This window comes from Equus caballus, unplaced genomic scaffold (genome assembly GCF_041296265.1).
Source record: "Equus caballus isolate H_3958 breed thoroughbred unplaced genomic scaffold, TB-T2T haplotype1-0000019, whole genome shotgun sequence".
Lineage (NCBI taxonomy): Eukaryota > Metazoa > Chordata > Mammalia > Perissodactyla > Equidae > Equus > Equus caballus.
In genome coordinates, this window is record NW_027222392.1 from 2,443,902 (window position 1) to 2,465,014 (window position 21,113).

A 21,113-nucleotide genomic window follows, 5' to 3' on the forward strand; every position below is an offset into this window, starting at 1 on the left:
TGTTAACTGTTTCTTTTGCTGTGCAGAAGATTTTTAGTTTGACACAGTCTCATTTATTAATTTTTGCTTTTCTTGCTTGCACTTTTGGTTTCATATCAAAAAAATTCATTGCCAAGACCAATGTCAAAGACATTTTCCCTATGTTGTCTTCTAGGAATTTTAGTGTTTCAGTTCTTATGTTTAATTCTTTGACCCATTCTGAGTTTATTTTTGTGAAAGGTGTAAGATAGGGACCAATTTCATTTTTCTGCATGTGGTTATCCAGTTTTCCCAACATCATTTACTGAAGAGGTTATCTTTTTTTCCATTGAGCATTCTTGGCTCCCTGGTCAAATAACAGTTGGCTATATATGCAAGGTTTATTTCTGGGTTCTGGATTCTGTTCCATTTGTCCATGTATCTATTTTTATGCCAATGGCAAACTGTTTCGTATACTATAGCTTTGTAGCGTAATTTGAAATCATGAAGTTTGATGCCTCCAGCTTGTTTTTTCTTACTCAGGATGTATTTGGATATTTAGGGTCTTTTTGTGGCTCCATACAAATTTTAGGTATTATTTTTTTCTATTTCTGTGGAAAATGCCATTTGAATTTTGATATTTATTGCATTGAATCTCCAGACATGTTTGAATAGCATGGACATTTTAACATTAATTCTTCTGATCCATGAACATATGATATCTTTCCATTTGTTTACGTCTTCTTCAATTTCTTCCATGAAAGTCTTATAGGTTTGTGTACAGATCTTCCTCTTCCTTGGTGAAATTGATTCCTAAATATTTTATTCTTTTTGATGCTATTGTAGTGGAATTGTTTTCTTCATTTCTTTTTCAGACGTTTTGTTATTAAGGTATAGAACCACAACTGACTTCTGTGTTGATTTTGGATCCTGCAACTTTATTGAATTCTTCGATTACTTCATACAGCTTTTTGGTGGACTCTTTAGGGTTTTCTATATGTAAGATCATATAGTCTGCAAAGACATTTTGAATTCTCTCTTTCCAATTTGGATGCCTCCTATTTTTTTTTTTTTTTTTTTGCCTGGTTTCTCTAGCTAGGACTTCCAGCACCAAGTTGAATATGAATGGTGAGAGTGGGCACTCTTGTCTTGTTCCTGATCATAGAAGGAAAGTTTCCAACCTGTCACTGTTGCATATGATGTTGGCTCTGAGTTTGTCGTGTATGGCCTTGTGTTGAAGTATATTCCTTCTATACCCAATTTGTTGAGAATTTTTATCATGGAAGGATGTTGTATTTTCTCAAGTGGTCTTTTTGCATCTGTTGAAATGATCATTTGATTTTTTTCTTTCATTCTACTAAAGTGGCACATAACAATGGACTGATTTGTGTACATTGAACCATCCTTATAACCCTGGCACAAATACCTCTTGAACATGGTGTATGCTTCTTTTAATGTACTGTTGAATTTGGTTTGCACAGGTTAATTTAAATTTATTTAATGTTCATACCATTAGTGTCTGGAGAGTTGCTTTTCTACCTATTTTTCTCTACATGTTTAAAATAGTTTCCTGTAGAATTAGATCTTGAAAATTTTCTGTTGCTCGTTTTATATGAATTTAGTTTCCTGAACATTAGAAGGAAGCGTTGTTCAGGAGAGTTCTTTCAGACTTCACAGAGCTACAAATTCTTCTGTTTCAGTGACTTGCTAACAAGCATAGCAGCATCTCCTCTGAGAGTCTGTGGCTCTGTTTCCAGCCCCATCATATGTCTTCTCTTCCTTTTTTCTTCACTGTCCATGCCCTACTCAGTTGTGATTCTATTCCCAGAACTTTCTCCTTAGTGTGGGGTTTCATGCACAAAGGGAATTTTGGCTGGTTGTTCTTCAGAATTTATGTGGCTCAGATTGCTGAAGTTCCTCTCAGATCTTACTCTTGACCCCTTGCACCTCTCAAATCCCTTGTACTCACGTGGTATTAGGTTGGGTGTAAGCCCTCGCATTTCCACTGGTGTTCTCAAAATCCTTTCCAAAATTCCCAAGTATGCATGTTGTCTCTTTTTTGTGGTTCTTTTGTTCTTGGGTACTCTAGCAGCTCCCTTATGCTCCTACCTGCTTTCCACAAAGAAGCTAATGACCCTATGGTTAGGTGTTGAGGTTTTTATTCGTTTGTCCTACTCCATTTGCATTTTGCATTTAGTGGCATTTAAATTTCTCATATGGTTTTGTTGTCAATGATCTCCATGGGCATTTTATTTTGTTTTCTATTTGCTCTGCAGTTTTTACGTGTTAGTTCAAAGAGATTAAAAACTTACCACTACCACCTCCATCTTTCCATCTTTCTAGAAACCCTCACAATTTCTCAGTTTTAATTTAACTTATGTTCATACAATAAAAAGTGCATCTTCTATGAACAGTAATGGGGACCTCTGTAGCTGATCCATATACAATTCATCTTCAGATTGGTTACTATATCAGAATGGTCATGAGTCGAAGGCCCTTTTGAAACATTCTTTGCAAAAGCATCTAAATACAATTGAAGTTTTGAGTATTGATCTTATAGCTGACCACGTTGTTGAACACCTTAATAATTCGAATAGTTTTTTATTGGTTCTCTTAGAACTTTCTATATACAAGGTAAAGTCATCTGCAAGTAAAGATTGTTTTCTTCTTGTTTACAAATATGCATGCCTTTATTTCTTTTCCTTGTTTAATTGCCCCCGCTAGAGGCTGTAATGCAATGTTGAATAGAAATGGCAAAAGCAAATAGCATTGTCTGTTCCTGATGCTGTGGGGAAGGCATTCAGTCTCTCACAATTAAATATGACGTTATCCATGGGATTCCCTAGTTGCATTCTAGCAGGGAGGGAGGTCTTCGTCTATTCCTACTTGGTTGAGTGTGCTTATTATGAAGGATTGTTGGATTTTTATTAAATACTTTTTCCACAATATTGAGATGGCTATGTGGTTTTCTTCTTTATTCTATGTATTCAAAATATTCCGCTTACTGACTTTTGTATGTTGAACATTTCTCTTGTGTTCCTGGGATAAGTCCTACTTGGTCATGGTATAAAATCCTCTTAACATGTTGCTAGATATGATTCGCTCATATTTTTTGAGGATTTTTGCATTTATATTTATGGAAAATATTGGTCTGATGTTTTATTTTCTTTGGATTTTTTTCCTGCTCTTCCTATTCCTAGTACTGGACCCAGAGCATGATTTGGGAAATGTTTCTTCTCCTTTTGGTGTTTTAGAAAGCTCTTTATAAAATTAGTTATAATTATTTTTTAGACATGGTAGAATTCACTGTAAAGCAGTTTTGGGCTGAACTTATCATTGTGGGGATTTAAAAATATATTTATTTAATGTCTTTACTTGTTATAGGGCTACTCAAATTTTCTTTCTTTCTTTCTTTCTTTTTTTTTTTTTGAGGAAGATTAGCCCTGATCTAACATCTGCTGCCAATCCTGCTCTTTTTGCTGAGGAAGACTGGCCCTGAGCTAACATCCATTCCCATCTTCCTCCACTTTATATGTGGGATGTCTACCACAGCATGGCTTGCCAAGTGGTGCCATGTCCACACCTGGGATCCAAACAGGCGAACCCTGGGCTGCCGAAGTGGAACGTGCACCCTTAACTGCTGTGCCACTGGGCCAGCCCCCAAATTTTCTATTTCTTTGTGATATAGTTTCAATGGTTTGTGTTTCTTAAGGGACTTTATCCTTCCATCTAAGATATCTAAATCATGGTAAAGTTCATAGTGTGTCCTTGTGGTTTGTAGTATAGATCATAGTATAACATATAGTTCATAGTATGCCCTTGTAATCATTTTTATATCTGTAAAGTCAGTAGTAATGTCATCTCCTTTGATCCCCATTTCAGTAATTTGAGTCTTCATCCATTTTTTTCTTGGTCAGTCTAGCTACCGGTTTGTCAACTTTATTGATGTTTTCAAGGAAACAACTTTTGGCTTTCTTGACTTTCTTTATTCAGTTTCTATTCTCTAGTGAATTAATCTCTGCCTTCATCTTTAGTATTTCCCTCTTTCTGCTTGTTTTATTTTTAGTTTGCTCTTCTTTTATTGATTTGAGATCTTTCTTCTTTTGTCCCCTTCATTATCCCATTCCTCAGAAGTAAGTCACTCTGTCTAGCCTACCCTCATGGGAGAGATGCACATTCCTGAATTTTTAAGGTTTGTTGAAATATTTTTTTAAAAATTGTGTAAAAATATACAGGACATACAATTTGCTATCTTGATCATTTTTAAGTTTTATACAATTCCGTAGTGCTAAGTACATCCACACTGTTTGTGCAACTAGTCTCCAGGAGTCTTTTCATCTTTGAATATTGAAAATCTATCCTCATTAAGCAATTCCCTGTTCCCTCTGTTCCCCATCTCTTGGCAACCACTTTCTTCTCTATTGATTTGACTACTCTGGTAACTTATATGAATAGAATCATGTAGGATTTTTCTATGTGCCTGGCTTATTTCACTTAGCATAGTGTCCTCAAGGTCCATCCATGTTGTAGCATGTGTCAGAATTTTCTTCTTTTTTAAGGTGGAATAATGTTCCCTTATAAGTGTATACCACATTTTGTTTATCCATTTATTCCTTGGTGGAAAAATGGGTTGGGTCCACCTATTGGCTGTCGTGAATAATGCTGTGTTGAACATGAAGGTACAAATATTTCCTCAAGACTTTGCTTTCAATTTTCTTGGGTGTATACCAAGAAGTGGAGTTGCTGGATCATAAGTTAATCCTATTTTTGGTTTTTGAAGAAATGCCATACTGTTTCCCATACTTCTTGTTCCACATGTTACAGTCCTGCCAACAGTGCACAAGGGCTCCCATTTGTCTACATCTTTGCTGACACTTTTGGATACTGATCTCTTGTCTTATCACATATATGATTTGCAAATAGTTTCTTCCATCCTGTAGGTGGCCAGAAGTTTTAAAATTCTGATGCAGTCCAAATTATCTATTATTACTTTTGTTGCCCGAGCTTTTGGTATCATCCCTAAGAAATCACTGCCACGTCCAATGTCATGAAAATTTCTCCCCTATGTTTTCTTCTAAGATTTTAATTATTTTAGCTCTTATGCCTATGACTTTGATGCATTTGAATTATTTTTGTATATGCTGTGAAGTAAACATACAACTTCTTTTTCATACATGTCTAGTTTTCCCAACACCATTTCTTAAAAAGAATGCCTTGCCCCATTGAATGCTCTCGGCAAGATCTTTCTTATTATTTAATGTATTTATAACATGTATTTAATGTAATTTAATGCATTAATTGATAATTAATGTAATAATATTTTTAAGTGATATGAGTTCTAAATATATAAAATATATTTATGGCTACAAATTAATTTCTTTCTAAACACAGCATTAGCAACATCTCATAGGTTTTGGTATACTGTGCATTCACTTTCGTTCACCTCAAAGTATTTTCTAATTACCTTTGCAATTTCTTCTTTGACCTTAATCTTTTAGGAATATGCTGTTTCATTTTCACACTTGTGAGTTTCCCAAATTTCTTTCTGCTATTGATTTCCAATTTCATTCCATTGTGATTGGTGAACATATGTTCATGTTGTCAAGCCTTTTAAATTTGTTGAGGCTTGTCTTATGGCACATCAAATGATCTCTCCTGGAAAATGTTCCACGTGTACTTGCAAACAGCGTGTATTTTACTGCCGTTGGGTGAGTGTTCTATAGATGTCTGTTAGGTCTAGTTCATTTATCGTGTTGTTCAATCCTTCCAACCGTTTGTTCACTTTCTACCTAGTTGTTCCATCCATATTGAAAGTGAGGTATTGCAGTTTCCAACCATTGCTGTGGCATTCTCTCGCTCTCCCTCCATTTCTGTCAGCTTTTGCTTTCTGTGTTCTGGTAAACTGTTATCAGATAGTTCTACATTTATAATTATTACATACTCGGTCTAACACTTTTATAATTATAAATTATCCCTCTTTATTTCTAGTAACATTTTTTGTTTTAAAGTCTATTTTGTCTGATATTAGTGTAGTCACTCTAGCTTTCCAGTGGTTGATGTTTGCACGCTAGGCTTTTTTTCAGTTTTTTAAAACTTTCCACATTTTATTTATATTTTGAACCTACTGTATGGATCTTGTAGACAAACTATAGTTGAATATTGTTTTCCATTCTTTCTGACATGTGTATTTTCATTGGACTATTTAATCCGGTAAACATTAGTGGTATTGATTCATATATTAGGATTTATGCTTTCCTTTTCACTTTCCGTTTTATATGTATTATTCCTTTTTTGAACCTCTATGCCTCCTTCACTGCTTTTTATTGGCATTGAGTGTTTTCTAGCGCAACAGTTTAAAATTTTTAATGATTCTTTCTACTGTCTATGTTTGGAGTTATTTTCTTGGTTGCTCTAGGGCTTACCAGGTATATCTTAACATTTTAGAATCAACTTCAGATTTATACTAATCAATTTTCGTGTGATATACAAATATTATTCCTAGATAGCTCTTTTCCCTCTTCCCCTTTGTCATGTTATTAGTATTATACATATAAATTCTACATACATAACAACCTCAACTATATATCATTTTAATTATTACTTTATGCTATTTTATGTCTTTAAAGAAACTGAAAGAAAAGAGACAAATATACAATTATAGTTTGTTATGCTAACTTTCATATTTACCATTTCTGGTTTTCTTCATTTGTTCCCGCGGATTTCAGTTACTGTCTGGTGACATGTTCCTACTCCAGTACAGTTTTGTTCCCACCAACCTCCTTCTGTACTCTTATTATTTAATGCATCACATTGTTCTACTTTATAGGCCCAAGAATTTGATTTTACAAGTACTGTTTTATTTAATTGCTTTTGAAATCAGTTGAGAGAAGAAAGTGGAAGAAATGTGCATTTAGATTGTCTTTTCTGTTGACACAAACAACTTGCTGATAGCTTTTGTTTGTGTGGATTCTAATTACTGTCTAGGATCCTTTGTTTCCAGTCCTTTGCTTTCAGCCTGAGAAATTCTCTTTGGTATTTCTTGTAAAGCAGGTCTGCTAACAATGAATTTTCTCATTTTTTGGTTTTCACTTTATTTCACTGTCGTTTTTTAAAGATAGATTAATTGGATATGAGATTTTCCGCTGACAGTTTTGTTCTTACGGCACTTTGAATAAGTCATCCTACTGCATTCTGGCCTCTGTCGTTTCGGAGAATTTGGAGTGTGGCCTTTACAAGTGTCCCTGCTCCTCTTCTAGATTTAGTGCAGGACCTAGCACAGATGCCTGCCTCTCCCCCAATGACCCAACAGTACAGAGTTTTTCTTTTCTTTTCTTTTCTTTTTTGTGCTGGGGAAGTTTTGCCCTGAGCTAATATGTGTTGCCAATCTTCCTCTGTTTTTTTTGCATGTGAGCTGCCGCAACAGCATGCCCACTGACAGACAAGTCGTGTAGGTCTGCACCCCGGAACTGAACCCAGGCCACTGAAGCAGAACACATGGACCTTAACCACTAGGCAACCAGGGCTGGCCCTTCTTTCTCCTTTCATCCCCTTTAATGAGTTTCCACCATCTTCCTTAGTCCACAGTGTTGTCAGAATTCTCCTTGTGGATCAGGACCTTTGTAGCACAGGTGAGGCGAGTCTGGGCAGATTTCAGCAGTGGCTGCTCTTCCCCCCCACTGTTCTCGCCCTGGGGGAAGCTTTCTCAGGCTCTCCCTGATCCTCCCTGTGGGAGGGAATGTTGGTGGGGTTCCTGGAGGAAGAGCCCACAGGACAGTGTGAACCTCCCTATGTCCCTGGCACTTGGTGCTTCTCACTCTCACAGTGGCCCACACTTGGCCTTTAGCAGTTCATTAAAAAATTCTAGATGCCACATTGTACCCGCTTATATGGTGTTCCGTGGCACCTGTCCCAGCAATCAAATGCTTAGGTCTTGTTTCTCCCTGAAGGGGCCTGTCTCACTCACCAGATGTCAAGTTTGTTGTTTGCACTGTGACCTCAGATCTTTGATGGCTTCAGGAAAACTCGTGAACTTGCACTTTTCCAGCTTTTTTCTTGTTGTAAATATGGGAGCAAAGTACTTTCCAGCTCCCTATGTCTCCAAGCTAAAACTGGAGCAACCTGTCCTCTTGTTTTAAACCCACAATCCTCCACTTTATCACTTGAATTTAGGCACTCAGAGTGTGGGCTAGCACCTTGTCAGAAACCCTCTAAGATAGTCCCCTCTTGGCTTTCATCAAGACCTTATCTTCCTTCCAGAAAATCAGACAGCCATAATTGCTCTTGAGGGAGCATGAAAAGCTCACTGTGAGTAATTACGTGTAGGCTTCTAACTCATCCTCAATTTTGAAATTCCAGAGTTTGGATTTTTATTTCCCTCTTTCCTCTGTACCTGACTAAGAGGGCAGCAATGTATCCTGGCCTATTGCCTAATTGCGAAGAGTTGTTGAGGACCAGAAGGAGTTCCAGGGAAACCACAGTAGGTGGCATATCACAGCATTTTCCTTATATGCATGGAAGTGACCAGTGATGCTGATGAAGCAGCTGTGGAAGCCTGTGAACAGTATAAAGAAAAAGGAGGTGTTGAGCCTTGTTTCAATTGAGGAGAAAGAGGCTCCTGAAAAAGATTCTGGAAGTAGCAGATGGACTGGATTACTCAGAAAATTCATGAGCAATAAATCCAAGAGCTGATTTAACAGGAGAGATAAGTGATTGAAGGATACCAGAATATATCACCCCCAGATATGCCTCTTTGACATAAAAATTATTTGGAGCTGAAGTACATTGAGAAGCTGCAGATCCAGAAAAAGTTCCCTGTTTCCTGCCTCTAGGAACTTGGTACTGGGGACCCACTCTCATCAGCTCAGAGAGGGCACCAGGGGAATCTACAAACGGACCTTTCTCCATTCCTTTCCTCCCACATAGTTACCTTCCCAGTTTGCTGCCCTTGCAGCCAGAACTCCTTTCCCTGTCATTCTTCTACAAATGCATTGCTCTTCCTTGCAGATGTTCTATAATCTGCAATTCGTAAACAGTCATTTTGAGTTACTTTTGCTTTGGGTTTCTCCTGGGTGATGCACTGCTGCAGGCATTAATAAACTGTTTTTCTCTTGTTAATTTGTCTTTTATTATGTAGATCTCAGGCAAGAGCTCAGAAGTATAGAGAAAAAGTGATTTTCCTCTCCCACAGGATCAAGAATTTCCTAGGTTGTGATTTTCAATATGATTTTTGACTATTTGTATTTGTGAATGGAGAATTTCTCATCTTTGTTCCTTTTCCTCTTAGGGTATTGACCAATATATTTTTTAAATGAAAGACATTAAATCATTACCTATTTGTCCACTTACTCTGTTACAGATATTTCCCCCAAATTCATATATGTTAAGTTTGTGGGTTTGCTTTATTTATTTGTACCATTCAGATATTTTGGTTATTTATAAACAACTATTAAGACTTACGAAAAACGATCTTATCAAGCTTCTCGCTCTATATCGTAATATATTTGGATTTCTCCCCTTTGATATGTTTGGAAAACTCAATTTCTTTAGATCGTTTCTTGCCACTTTTAATTATTCAGCCTATCTTTAATGTGCCCAAGGTGAAGACTGTAATGCAATGGATGTAATGTAACTTCACCGGCATATGATGTTAGCCCATTTACTTAAGACTAAATTGGACAAGTTAGGCCTGATCCAGTGGTACTAAAAGTGGTCACTCCCAATATTACTAAACAGGATGTCATTATTTCAGGGGCTGGAACAAACCCGGGGTCCCACATCAAGGAGTTCACACCCACACAAGCACGCATGGTCTGCCGAGTTGCATCACTGGTCCCACAGCCCAGCCCTCCCACCCAGGCCCAGGACTTGGACCAAAGGGCTCCGCGGGCCCCCCTCTGAGCGCCCCCTCTGCCCGCCCAGATGCGCCCCTCCCACCTGCAAAGACCCCCCTGCCCCTCGCCCCCGCCCCCGCCCTCTCCCCGCCCTCTCCCAGCTGGCTGGGCCGCCAGCCCTGCGGAGGCCTGCGCCTGCGCAGCCAGCCCCGCGAGCGCCTGGAAGCCACGTGCTGTTCTTAGAGTCCTCGCTGCGCGGTCGCATGAGCGGCCCCAGCTGGGGCGGTGGTGGCGCGGGCCGCACGGAGGAGACCCTGCAGCCTGGCCCGCGGGGCGCGGGGCGCGGGCTGTGGGGCGGGGTGGGAGGCACGTCAGGTTCATGGGCGAGGTCGCGGCGGCGCCATAGGGCGTGTGGCGGACCCAGGGGCGCAGGGTCTCGGCTGCCTTCGCCCTCCTCCCAGCCGCACGGAGCTGCTGCAGAGGATGCGCCCGCCCAGGCTGCGCTGGGACCGGGAAGGGTTTTGGCGGGAAAGTGCAGCCCTTCAGTGGGGATGGTGATTGAGGTCAGGGGCGGCCCCTGAGACAGGCTCCCAGGACATAGGGCTGGAGACCTCCAGCGCGGCGCCTTCCCAGGGCCGCCCTCCTGGGTTTCCTGGGCACTGTCGTGTGTCTGAGAATGACGTGGGGCTGCAGACCCCCAGCGCAGCCTCCTTCCTGGGGCTGCCCTCCCGGGGTTCCTGGGGCTGGTCGCGTCTGAGAAGGACATCAGGCTGGAAACCCCCAGCCCGGTCCCCTTCCTGAGGCCACCCTCCCAGGGTTCCTGGGGCCGGCCAGGTGTCTGAGAAGGAAGGCATGCCTGAGCGCCTGGGGCGGGAGGTGGTCTGGAGCTCTGAACCTGACTCTGCGCTCTTCTTCCTTCCTTCTGGCTGAGGACGAGGCCCCAGCCGCTGAGCCGTGGGGGTAGGATAGCACAGTGACTCAGCATTGTGGGCAGTGACTCGTCCCCTTCAGGTTTGCGCAGTTAAGATGCAAGAAGATGTGCAGTTAGTTGTGATGCATGGTTGCAAGTTAAGGGACTGAGCCAGAAGTCATGTCCAAAACAGGAGATCTTGAACAAGGGGGCCTTGGTCTGTGTGAATGCAGGTGACAGGCACCACGACCACCTGAAATTGTATAGAGGTGGTCTATATATTTGTGAATTTCCATTTTTCAGTAATGAAAAGATACATGCATAATTCAGAAGATTTAGACCTGAGTTTTTATCTGGAATCAAAAATTGTTATACCTTGTTATGGTTTTGCACAATGTTAGTGATCAAGATAATGAGAATGGGGTCAGCCTGTAGCTGAGTGGCTGGATATGCACATTCCACTTCCATGGCCCAGCCTTCAACGGTTCAGATCCTGGTTGCTGACCTAGCCCTGCTCCTACAGCCACACTGAGGCAGCGTCCATCATAGTAAAACCAGAAGGACCTACACTAGGATACACAACTATGTACTTGGGCTTTGGGGAGGAAGGGAAAAAGGACAGGAAGATTGGTGACAGACGTTAGCTCAGGGCCAATCTTCCTCACCAAAAAGCAAAAAAGAAAAAATAACTTAAAAAAAGATAATAAATGCTAAGAAAAGCACATGATACCCATGAGAGAATATTATGCTGATATTAAAATTCCTGTTAAATAAGCAATTATTAACAGACTTAAAGGGAGAAATTAAGAGCAACACAATATTAGTAGGGGACCTAAACACCACTTACATCAATGGAAAGATCACCCAGACAAAAAGTCTACAAGGAAATAGGACATTTAAATGAAACTCTTGATCAGAAGTACTTAAAAGATATATTGAGAGCATTCCATCCAAACACAGCAGAATATACATTCTTCTCAAGTACACATGGATAATTCTGAAAGATACACCATATGTTGGGAAAAAGGCAAGCCTCAATAAATTTAAGAAGATTGAAATCATACCAACCATGTTTTCTGACCACAGTGCTATGAAACTAGAAACTAACTACAAGAAAAAAATTGGGAAAGTCAGAAACATATGGAGACTAAACAACATGCTACCGAACAACCATTGGATCAATGAAGAATTCAAAGAGGAAATTAAAAAATACCTGAAGACAAATGAAAATGAAAATACAATACTAACTCTTATAGGATGCAGCAAAAGTGGACATAAGAGGGAAATTCATACCAATACAGGTCCACCTCAACAAGGAAGAAAAATCTCAAATAAGTCATCAGAAAATGCACCTCACAGAAGTAGAAAAAGAAGAAAAAACAAAGCCCAAAGTCAGCACAAGGAGGAAATAATAAAAATCAGAGCAGAAGTAAAATAGAGACTAAAAAAAGTAGAAAGGATTAATGAAAGTAAGAGCTGGTTCTTTGAGAAGACAAAAAAATTTGACAAACCCTTAGCCAGACTCACTAAGAAAAAAGGAGAGGTCTCAATTAAATAAAACTAGAAATGAAAGAGGAGAAATTACAACAGATACTACAGGAATACAAAAGATTATAAGGGAATAATATGAAAAACTATGTACCCGCAAATTGTATAATCTAGAAGAAATGGATAAATTCTTAGACTCTTTCAAACTCCCCAAACTGAATCAAGAAGAAATAGAGAAACTGAATAGACCAATCATAAGAGATTCAAAGGGTAATCAAAGACTTCCCAAACCACAAAGGACCGGGAGCATATGACTTATCTGGAGAATGCTACCAAACATTCAAAGAAGATTTAATACCTACCCTTCTCAAACTATTCCAAAAAATGGAAGAAGATGGAATGCTTCCTAAGTCATTTTATGATGCCAACATTACCCTGAGGCCTAAACCAGACAAGGACAACACAAAAAAGGAAAATTACAGGCCGATATTGCTGATGAACACAGATGCAAAAATCCTCAACAAAATACTGGCAAACAAAATATATTAAAAGGATCATACACCATGATCAAGTGGGATTTATTCCGAGGAGGCAGGGATGGTTCATCATCTTCAAATCAATCAATTTGATACATCACATAAAGAAAATAAGGAAACAGAATCCCTTGATCATCTCAATAGATGCAGAGAAAGCATTTCACTACATCCAACATCCATTTATGATAAAATTCTCAACAAAACGGGTATAGAAAGAAAGTATCTCAGCATAATAAAGGCCATATACAACAACCCACAGGTAACATCATGCTTAATGGTGAATAAGTAAAAGCCATCCCTCTGAGAACAGGAACAAGACAAGTGTGCCCACTCTCAACACTTGTATTCAACATAGTACTGGAGCTTTTTGCCAGAGCAATTAGACAAGAAAAAGAAATAAAAAGAATCCATATTGGAAAGGAAGAAGTGAAACTCTCACTGTTTGCAGATGACATGATTCTATATATAGAAAACCCTAAAGAATACACCAGAAAACTGTTAGAAATAACCAACAACTACAGCAAAGTTTCAAGGTACAAAACCGATTTGAAAACACCAGTTGCATTTCTATACACTAACAATGAAGTAGCAGAAAGAGAAATCAAGAATTAAATTCCATTTACAATCACAACAAAAAGGATAAAATATCTAGGAATACACTTAACCAAACAGGTGAAAGTCCTGTTCACTGAAAACTATAAGACATTATTCAAAGCAATTGAAGAAGATATAAAGAAATGGAAAGATATTCCATGCTCTTGGGTCAGAAGAATAAACATAGTTAAATTGTTCATACTACCTAAAGCAATCTACAGGTTCAATGCAATCCCTATCAGAATCAAAACAGAATGGCATTCTTCACAGAAATAGAATGAAGGTTAAAGATTCCTCAAATTTATGTGTAACAGCAGAAGACCCCAAATAGCCATGGCAATCCTGAGAAAAAAGAACAAAGCTGGAGGCATCACAATCCCTGACTTCAAAATATACTACAAACCTATAGTAATCAAAACAGCATGGTACTCTCACAAAAACAGACAGATGGATCAGTGGAACAGTGAAAGCCCAGAAATAAAACCACACATCTGTGGACACTTAATCTTCAACAAAGGAGCCAAGAACATACACTGGGGAAAAAGAAAAGTCTATTCAACAAACAGGTGTTGGGAAAACTGGGCAGGCACATGCAACAGAATGAAAGTAAACCATTATCTTGGACCACACACAAAAATTAACTCAAAATAGATTAAAGATTTGAATGTAAGCCTTGAAATTGTAAAACTCCTAGAAGAAAATATAGATAGTACACTTTTTGACATTGGTCTTAGCAACATCTTTTCAAATACCATGTCTACTTGTGCAAGGGAAACAAAAGAAAAACTTAGCAAATGGGATTAGATCACAATAAAAAGCTTCTGCAAAGGAAAGGAAACCATGAACAAAATGAAAAGACAACCCACCATCTGGGAGAAAATATTTGCAAATCATTTATCTGACAAGGGATTGATCTCCAAAATATATAAAGAACTCAAACAACTAAATAGTAACAAAAAAAACACCTGATCAATGAATGAGTAGAGGATATGTACAGACATTTTTCCAAAGAAGATGTACAGATAGCCAACAGACACATGAAATGATGTTCAATATCACTAATTATTAGGGCAATGCAAATCAAAAATACACTGAGATATCACCTTACACAAGTCAGAATGGCTACATTTACCAAGAAAAAAACAAATGTTGGAGAGGATGTGGAGAAAAGGGAACCCTCATACACTACTGGTGGGAATAAAGACTGGTGCAGCCACTATGGAAAACAGTATGGAGATTTCCAAAAAAATTACAAGTAGAAATACCATATGATTCAGCTATCCTGCTACTGGGTATTTATCCTTGAAATCAATGATACAACGAGATTTATGCACCCCTATGTTCATTGCAGCATCACAATATCCAAGATGTAGAAGCAACCCAAGTACCTTTCTACAGATGAATGGATAAAGAAGATGTGGTGTGTGTGTGTGTGTGTATATACATACATACATATATATATATATATATATATATATATATATATATATATGTATATACACATACTTACAATGGAATATTACTCAGCCTTAAAGAAAGACAAAATCATTCCATTTGCAACAACGTGAGTGGACCTTGGTGGTATAATGTTAAGTGAAATAACCCAGAGAAGGACAAATACTGCATGATTTAACTCATTTGTGGAAGATAAATATATAGATAAAGACAACACATTAGTGGTTATGAGGGGAAGGGGGTTGGGGGCTGGGCTAAAGTGATAAAGGGGCACATATCTATGGTCATGAACAAAATTAGACTACTAGACAAAAATTAGATCACAATGAAGTGTATTCAGAAATTGATAAATAATAATGGACACCCAAAACTACACAACAGTATAAACCATCATGATCTCAATAAAATTAGTAGAAGACAGCAACTTTTTTCTTGAAAAAAGAAGCCACTTTTATTACATTTAGTAAAGACTACATTAATAAATTATGAACTTATTTAGTTCTAAACTTTTCAGAGTAAAAATAGAACCAACATCTATTGATTCTTTTTCCGTATGTCAGGTGCTGTGTGATATGCTTTAAATGGACTGTCTCTATTAATTTTTGTAACACTCTACTGAGATGTATATTTAAAGAATAAAGAAATTCAAAACAGTTTACACAATTCATTAACACACCTTCAGCTGATAACTGGAATAAAACAAGATTTGTGTTCCATTTTGTCCAACAATACAGCTTGATTTTCTAATGACTATATGTCCAACTATACAAGTTATACAACAGTGGGATGAAAAGAAAACTGAACAGTGATTCATAAAAATGTCTCCCCAAAACTAGATTGAAATTAAATTTATCATAAGTTAAAAAAATGATTAGGGGCTATCTGTAGTTAAGTTCTCACACTCCACTTTGCCAACCTGGGGCTCACTAGTTGAGATTCTGGGCATGGACCTAAACATCACTCATGAAGCCATGCTGATGTGGTGTCCCACATAGAAGAACTAGAAGGATCTACAAGTATTTACTGGGGCTTTTGGGAGAAAAAATAGAAGAAGATTGGTAGTAGATGTTGGCTCAGGGCTAATCATCCTCACCAAAAAATCAAATCAAATCAAAATTTTTTTAAAAAAATTATAAAGATATGTGAGCCTGAGCCTAGCACAGAAAATGGATCCTCCATATTCCTCACAGTCTGGAAAGAAGGTAAAGGGAAAAGTCACCACACATGGGGCAGAGGACCTTCTGCTTTTATCATCCCTTTGTCTATCAGTGACCTTAACTTCAAATGTTTCTGAGTATCTCCCATCTCCCCCCAAATCCAGACTCTTAGCTGTTTCAGTAAAGCCTAACCATATTTTACTTTGACACTTTGGTGTCACAGGTCCCATTTGCTATCACAGTCATGTGTCACTTAACAATGAAGATATTTTGTGAGAAATGCATCATTAGGTGACTTTGTCACTGTGTGAACATCATAGAATGAACTGACAAACCTAGATGGTATAGTCTGCTGCATCCCTGGGCTACATGGTACTGATCATATGGGACCAGCATCGTAGGTGCAGTCTGCCCTTGACCAAAATGTTGTTATGCAGTGCGTGACTGTATATGACTGCCTAGGTTTAGGACCTGAGGAAAGGACCTTAACACACACACACACACACACACACACACACACACACACACACACCTTTCTCATCTATAAATGGAAACTTTCCAGAGAAATGATCTCTAAGTGTCCTCAATCTGTGTGGTTACTTTTATAATAAGATACCAACATTCTATGCTTAACTTAATTCCTTACAGACTAAATTAAGTACCAAGAAGAAGGCCCGTGGGAAAAAAAGTCTATCAATGTGTAATCACTAGTTGTCCTTCTTCATATTTTACTTTCTGTTATTGTTTTGATGACTTCAAAATATGTAGAGCAATATGACCTCCTCTGGACTAAGAGAGAAATGAGAAATATCATTGAGAGAATATGGAGGAAACATAAGTAAGCATACAAAAAAGTAAAAATTAAAAAAAAAGTAAAATTAAATTCTTCAGAATGCTTACATTCTAGATATTACGGAAAATCTTATATCTAAAACAATTGATTTTTTAATTAAATTAAAGCATGTTTTCATATACAAGCATCAAATTAATGGTAGAAAACAAAGTTGACCAGGCAGTTGCATGTTGAGGTGGAGTTTCGATTTCAAAATTGAATAAACTTAAAAATCATATAGGGACAAAATTACCTCTGAAAGTCTGTGAAAGTGCTCATGAAATACAGCACTCATGATTTTGCATATAGCTTATAGACCTCTAGAATATTTTATCAATTCCTCTAATTGATTTAAAGCAATTTTTCTTCATAGGCTCCAATTAGTTTCTGTAGGTTGTTCTGAGGCATCACCATCCCACAGTATCACCATTTATTCAGTCATTTCCACACCTCTGTCAATTTTGAATGAAAATCTATTTTACTTTTGTTTGCCTACCCTCCAGCTGTATTAGTTGAGTACATGACTTCACCATGCCAGTGCAATTCAAATTGGAGTATGCCTGTTCATGTTGATATGAAAAGACTCACCAAGCGTTATGAGGGCAAGAATAGTTTTAAGAAAATTAATGTTCAGTTCTTCCATTTCCATATCCATTCCTTCCTGAAAATGATTTGCCTGAGAGAGCACCTATGCTCTTGTTTTGTTTTTGGGTTTTTTTGGCTTCTATTTTCAATATCCACCATTCTTTCACTTTACAAATGAAAATATTTCTCACCCATCTGGAAGATTATGATTCCTTGCTCCAAGATGTAAAAACATTCAGTGTTCTAAGTAATTTGGGCATTTATATAATTCCTTTCATCGAGACACTCTCATCTCATAATACGACAAACGGCAAAGGAAAGTTAAATGTATATTTAATGCTTATTCATCAAAACTGTGATTATAACTCAAACAGAAATATTTTACTAGTATGGTATAAAGAATCTATAGAACTTTATAGTTCCAAGAATAAAATTCAAAGCTGTGTGTGTGTGTGTGTGTGTATTCTAGGAGATTACCTGGTTAATTCAATATGAGGTCATTTAAGAAGTGCATATGTGTAAGAGAGAGAGAATTGGAGGCGGGTGAAGTAGCATTTTAAGTACAGATAGATATCCTTTCGAAAGTACTGAAAAGCAGAGTATGAAAGTAAGAAATGCAGTCAGGATGTTAGCAGTGTTATCACTAAAAGCAGACTGTCTGCATTTAATACCACAGCTTACCGAGGAAACCGGTTTCTAACACGAACCTTGCTTATGGGTGGAGGGTTTGCTACGCACTCTGTATACAGCCTCCACATGGCTCACCTGCTTAGCAATGATCCTAGCTCCCACTGGATCACTCTCAAGTTCTTTGGGTGATTTATTGGTTCTAGATCCTTTTGGACCCCTAGAGATATCTTGACTTGAACCTCTAGAGACATCTGAAAGCTGTAATATTTCCTTCCCTGTTTCTCTCAAAGTAAGATGAGCTGGACAAATTATATTGCAGGTTTTAAAAAATATTTTAATTATATGCCAGAAAAAAAGCATAATTCCAGTGTACCATTCAGATAATTTGCATGAGAGCAGAGATAGGCTAGACTACTGGAAATAACATAAAGAGACCATACACCTTGGTTCTTTTGCCTAAGAACTCAAGTTTCTTGAAAGGATAAGACCAGCAATTAAATTCTGAGTTATTTACTCAAGAGAGCTTTCTCAATATGCACATTCTTTTTAATTCTCAATTTCTTCACTTGTGAAATCAAGTAAAAATGGTACATCTTTCATGGTTTTGTGAGTATTGAATGAATTAATGTACATAAAGGACTTGGTAAACTCTATGGTATGTGTTCCAAAGATATTTGCTTAAAAAGTTAGATAAATTAGAACTATAAATAAAATCAAGATACTTCAAAAACCTACCTGAAAAACAGAGCTTCTTCTGTCACAGTTTCAGATTCTATCTTGGTGAATCTACACAAGAAATGGATGTGTAATTATTAGTGGTGAAACCCAGTCTCTTCATAAGTTTCAAAGAGTAGATATGAGTGTGTGTGTGTAAAACACAACTCACAGAAGTAGCCAAAATTCTTGAAAAAGCTGTCGACTGTTTCCAATTTCTCATAAACTTTAACTTTCCAATCCAACTTTTCCCTCCACCATGGAAGCCACTCCTTTCTAGCTTATCTATCATACTATGGATAAGTACAGTGAATATTTTTCAAGTATTAGTTGGATTTCCTCTGAAATTTGAAAATGTTGTACATGGTCTGTCCTTGTCATTTGTGATACTACACTTTATTTTTTTCTTTCTTAATTGTAGTAAGAACACTTAATGTGAGATCTCCCTTTTAACAAATTTTTTAGTGCACAATACAGACGAAATGTTGTACAGCAGATCTCTACAACTCTTTATCCCTATAGATCTCTCTATTTGTATCTATCTGTCTATCTATATATCTCCCTATAGATCTCTAGACTGTTTTAGATACCTCATATAAGTGGAATCATGCCATATTTGCACTTCTATGACTGGCTTATTTCACTTTGCACAATGTCCTGCAGGTTCATCCATTTTGTCACATGTGGCAGAATTTCCTTCTTTTTTAAGCCTGAATGATATTCTACTGTATGCATACACATTTTGTACGTATATTTATATTTGTATATATATATTTGTATATATACATATATGTATGTATGCATGTATGTATGTATATTTTCTTGGTCCATTCATCCATTGGTGGACATTTCCATTGTTTCCATTTCTTAGCATTTCTTTCCATTTGTGGTCTTCTTTGGAAAAATGTCTATTCAAGTCCTTAGCCTGAGTAATTCTGCAATGAGCAGGGGAGAGCAGATGTCTTTTACAGACTCTGATTTCCATTATTTTGGGTAGATGCCCAGAAGTGGGATTGCTGAACCATATGGTGACTTTATTTTTAATTTTTTGAGGAACCTTCATACTGTTTTCCATAGTGGCTGCCCCACTTTATATTTCCACTAACCATGTACAAGTGTTCCAATTTCTCTGCCTCCTCGCTAACATATCTTTTTTTAAATATGTGTAAATAATAGACATCCTAACTGGTGTGACGTAATAACAAAATTGTGGGTTTGATTTGCATTTTCCTGATAACTAGTGACGTTGACCAGGTTTTCATATATCTGTTGGCCATTTGTGGTCTTCTTTGGAAAAATATCTATTCAAGTCCTTAGCCTGCTTTGTAGTTGGGTTATTTATTTATTTTGCCTATTGAATTGCAGGAGTCCCTTATATGTTTTGGAACTAACCCCTTATCAGATATATGGTTTCAAGTATTTTCTCCCATTCTCTTAGCTACCTTTCTCTCTGTTGATTGTTTTCTTTGCTATGCAGAATCTTTTCAGGCTGATATAGTCCAATGTGTCTAACTTTGATGTTGTTGCGTGTGCTTTTGATATCATATCCACAAATCATTGCCAAGCCCAATGCCATGAAGATTTTCCTCTGTGTTTTCTTTTAGGAGTTTTACAGTTCCAGGTCTTACATTTAAGTCTAAAATCCATTTTCAGGTTATTTCTGAGTAGAGTATAAGATAAGAGTTTAATCTTATTCTTCTGCAGGTGGGTTGCTTTTGCCATTAGAGTCCTTTGTAGTTCCATGTGGATCTTAGGATTGTAAAAAAAAGTCATTGGGATTTTGCTGGGGATTACATTTTCTTTTTTATCTCTTGCCTCACTGATTTCAGTTTCCAGCCTCTACTTTTTTTCTGTCATTATTTTTGGTTCTTCTCGCCGTTCTAGATCTTTTTTTATGCTCACAAGTTCAATGATCAATGAATCTCAAATTTATTTCTCACATTCCATGCAATAGTTAGCAGGATTCTGCATGACCTCACCCAAGTTTTCCTCTCTAGCCCTGCCTTGCCCTCTCTTTATAAACCACTTTTGTTTTAACCACACTAGTTTTATGTCATCTGCTTGTTTGTTTCTTCCTGCCACAAAACTCAGTATATTGTTCTTTCTTTCTTAAATGATGTCCCTACCTCCCATCCCTTTTGTCAATCTTTACTTGATAATTTAAACTAAGTATCATTTTCTAAGGGATGTTTTACTGAAACTTGAACTATGTTGGGTTCCTCTATATATTCTAATCATCACGTACCTCTACCTAGAAGGAAGGATCAGAGTTCATGATCATAGGCTCCCTTGTGTAGCTATTTTAACTATCTCTCCCAACAGATTGTAAGCTCCATGAGACAGAGATCATGGCTATCTCGTTCAGTTCCTGAATTTAAAATACAAAAACATATTAAATAAATATCTGTTAAATAAATAAACTCG